Genomic DNA, 4,253 nt, shown 5'->3' with positions numbered 1-4,253 from the left:
TGAGTTCCTTCTGAACTTTTCCTTGTGATTGAGCTCCAGTTTCAAAGCATTGTGATCTGAGAATATGCAGGGAATCATCTCAGTCTTTTGGTATCGGTTGAGCCCTGATTTGTGACCCAGTATGTGGTCTATTCTGGAGAAGGTTCCATGTGCACTTGAGAAGAATGAGTATTCTGTTGTTTTAGGGTGGAATGTTCTGTATATATCTATGAGGTCCATCTGGTCCAATGTGTCATTCAATGCTCTTATTTCTTTATTGATTTTCTGCTTCGATGATCTGTCTATTTCTGAGAGAGGCGTGTTAAGATCTCCTACTATTAATGTATTCATATCAATATGACTCTTTATCTTGATTAATAGTTTTCTTATGTAATTGGCTGCTCCCATATTGGGGGCATAGATATTTACAATTGTTAGATCATCTTGGTGGATAGTCCCTTTAAGAATGATGTAGTGTCCTTCTGTATCCCTGACTACTGTCTTTAGTTTAAAATCTAATTTATCTGATATGAGAATCGCTACCCCGGCCTTCTTTTGAGGCCCATTGGCGTGAAAGATGCTTCTCCATCCCTTCACTTTCAGTCTGGGTGTATCTTTAGGTTCAAAATGGGTCTCTTGTAGACAACATATGGATGGGTCCTGTCGTTTTATCCAATCTGCAACCCTGTGTCGTTTTATGGGTGCATTTAGGCCATTCACATTGAGAGTGATTATTGAGAGATACGTTTTTATTGACATTGTGTTATCTTTGAAGTCTTTCTTTCTGTCGATTGTCTCTATATTTCTGTTCAATGCTATTCTTAGGATTTTTCCTCTTTTATAGAACCCCCCTTAATATTTCCTGCAGTGTCGACTTGGTGGTTGCATAGTCTTTCAAGCCTTGCCGGTCTTGGAAACTCTTTATCTCTCCATCCATTTTGAATGTCAGTCTTGCTGGATAAAGTATTCTTGGCTGCATGTTCTTCTCATTTAGTGCCCTGAATATATCTTGCCAGCCCTTTCTGGCTTGCCAGGTCTCTGTGGACAGGTCTGACGTTATTCTGATGGGCTTTCCTCTGTATGTAAGGAGGTTCTTTGTCCTAGCAGCTTTCAAGAGATTGTATCTACAATTATGATTCCTCAATTTTACTATGAGGTGCCTGGATGTTTTTTTTGAATTTATAATCTTGGGGGGGGACCTTTCTACTTCTAGTACATGAACACTTGTTCCATTCGCAAGATTGGGAAAATTTTCATGAAAAATTTGTTCCACTATATCTTCTAGACTTCTTTCTTTCTCCTCCCCTTCAGGGATTCCAATAATTCTGACGTTGGAACGTTTCATGGCATCATTTATTTCCCTGATTCTGTTTTCGTGGCTTCTAAGCTGTTTGTTCCAGGCTTCCTCCTGATCCTTTCTCTCTATTTGTTTGTCCTCCAGATCACTAATTCTATCTTCTGTCTCAGTTACCCTAGCTTTTAGAGAATTTAGATTAGATTGGAACTCATTGAGAGCGTTGTGAACCTCATCCCTGGTGGCCTTCAGCTCTGCCCTAACATTATGAACCTCCTCTCTGGTCGCTTTCAATTCTGCCCTAATCAATTCTGTTTGGTCATCCATGGCTTTCTTCAACCTAGCTATTGCCTGGATAATTGTTAGCCTGAATTCTCTTTCTGACATATTGTCTATGTTGATAGCCGTTAGCTCTGTTGCAGAAGGCCCATCCTCTGTATTTTTCTTCTGTTGGGGATTCCTCCTCCTAGTCATTTTGGTGAGAGATGACTGGACAGATGTAGCTGGATGTATTGACCGTGGTGCAGTCAAGGTGCACCCTGGAACGCTTCTGAGCACTCAGGATTCCCCACCCAAATGAGAGAAAAAAGAAAAGAAAAAGAAAAAAGAGGGAGAGAGAGAGACAGGAAAAAAAGGGAAGATAAAAGTGAAGGTTCAGCCCAAATGGGCCCCAGGGTAAGGTTTATGACGTATACAAACAAAAACAGACAAACAAAAAGACTGATAAAAGTATATGACGAGAGAAAAAAAATATATGTATAAGCAAAAAAAAGGAGGAGCCTCGTCAAGAAGAACCCCAAGTATAAGATTTATATACTATCCAGACAAACATAAATACACAGAGACACTGGCAGAAGAAAAAGATGGGAGCATGGTTATAGATTCTCGGTGTGGGCGAGGAAGGTTATTTTGATTCTTCCTGGATGTATCTTGATATCTTTGTTAAAGGACTCAACTTTCCTAAGAAAAGGGGGGATTAAAAATTGGTTCACCTATAGGGGTAGCATTGCTTGGAGAAAGGGGGTTACCTTGAAGTTTAACTCTATATGAATATTAGAAAATAAAAATAAAAAAGGAATAAACTGGACTAAACTAAATTAAAAATTTTTTTAAAAATTAAGAAAATAGAAAAGCAAAAGAAAAACACATGTGTATGTATCAAAAAATTCAGGTTAGAAGTTTATCATGGAATTTGATGTACTGGACATCTCACTGTGATGGTAAATAGGTTAAAAAATTATCTATATAAAAAAAGAAAAAAAATGAACCAGAATAGTGGGAAAGAATTAAAAATAAAAGTTGTATCTATGAAGTAGTGGTGGTTGTTCTCTTGTAGTCTTTTTTTTTTTTTCCTGATTTGTTTTCTGGGGGAGGGGGCTGCCACGTGGGTTTTCAGTCAATGATGTTCCCTGAGTTAAGTCCTCCCAACCCCCTCAAGGGGGTGGGCTCTGAGAAAAACGTTTTTTTCAGGTTTTTGTTCTCTGGAGGTTTTTATGTTTGTTCACTTCTTTTCTCTCGCCTTGACAGCTTTTGATGGTTTTTGGAGGTTTAGAGGAAAGAAAACTGCACCCCAACCTCCCTCTCAGAGAGAAGCCTCAGTCTGCTCCCCTGCAGGTGCTGCAGCCGCTGGGCCGCGGGCAGAGCAGGTTCTGAGTCACGGTCCCTGGGGACGCAGGATCTCCTGCTTGTACGCAAAACCAAGGCAGCTGTGGCTGTCTGGGCAGCTCCAGACCGCCAGAGAGGTTCCAAGCAGCAATCGCACACTGAGATTTTCCCGCTGGCTGGGGCTGAGAGCTCAGGGCTTGCACGCACCTCTCCCAGGGGATGGTTTGGGGCGCGGCGCCTCCAGCTCTATCGGCTCTATCGCCGCGTGGGTCTATCACCGCGTGGGTCCCAGAACACCAGGCTGGGCGTTCGTGCACCTCTCTCAAGGGAGGTTGAGGCACGCGCGCATCTCCAGGAAGGTGCGCGTTCTGCCGTCTGGCGTGGCCCCAGCCCCTCACGGGAGCCGGACTCCACCCGTTCTCGGGCGCACTGGCGGCTCCGGGACAAAGACCAGGTTTCTCCGCCGCACTCTCCGGCTCAGCGCCAGGGGATGCTGCCCTGGGTCTGGGGATTTAAGCCCCTATCCCTATCCGCCCCGATTCCCACAATTTCCCCGCGCGAGTCTTTGCTCTTTTGAGTGCTTTCAACCAGACTCCAAGTTAATGCTGGTCCCCAGATGCCGGGCACTCTCGTATTGGGGTATTATTTTCCAGTCGGTCGCCTCTGGTGGCTCCCTCCCCCTTTTGTTTATCTTCCGATATCAGTCCGACGTTCCCACTCCACTTTACCTGCCCACTGGCGTCTTCTGGCCCCCGTAGAGATCCAGACGTGTATAATTCTGATCTCAGGCTGATTTCATGGGTGATCGGAGTTCTTTGGTAGGTAATCAGCTCACTTTAGGGTGCAGGTTGAAAAGGCGCCTCCTCCTACTTCCCCGCCATCTTGTCTCCCCCCGAGCATTACACTTTCAACGAGCAAATCACACTTTGACATAAAATCCAATACTACAGTCCTCTCATGGAGTACTGTTATTATAGGTCTAAATGAATTAACTCTAATCCTCTGTTTTGATCACATCATGCCCCTTCTCCAAAAAGATCCAGGGGCTGTCCGTTTTCTGCAGAAATCCAAAGATTCTGTCATCCTAGTTTTTTCCCAGTAAGACCAACTGACCTTTCTAATCTTCTTCTCCACTTCAGGTACCCTAGACCGCAGCTCTTTTCTACACATAATATAGATCCTTCCTAACCTTGCTTATGCTCTCTTAACCAGGCTATCCTCTCCCTCCTCTTTACCCCCCTTATGTATGAAACGCAGACCTGTCCTTCACGGTGCAGCTCAAATTCCTTCTTTTTCATGATGTTCCAGCCACATAATCTCTCTGCCTCTGAAGCCTCTGTGATACTTGACTTTTCTCTTTTTTATAGCACAGGTC

The sequence above is a fragment of the Martes martes genome (genome assembly GCF_963455335.1).
Source record: "Martes martes genome assembly, chromosome: 1".
Lineage (NCBI taxonomy): Eukaryota > Metazoa > Chordata > Mammalia > Carnivora > Mustelidae > Martes > Martes martes.
Note: the sequence above shows the minus strand (reverse complement) of the source record.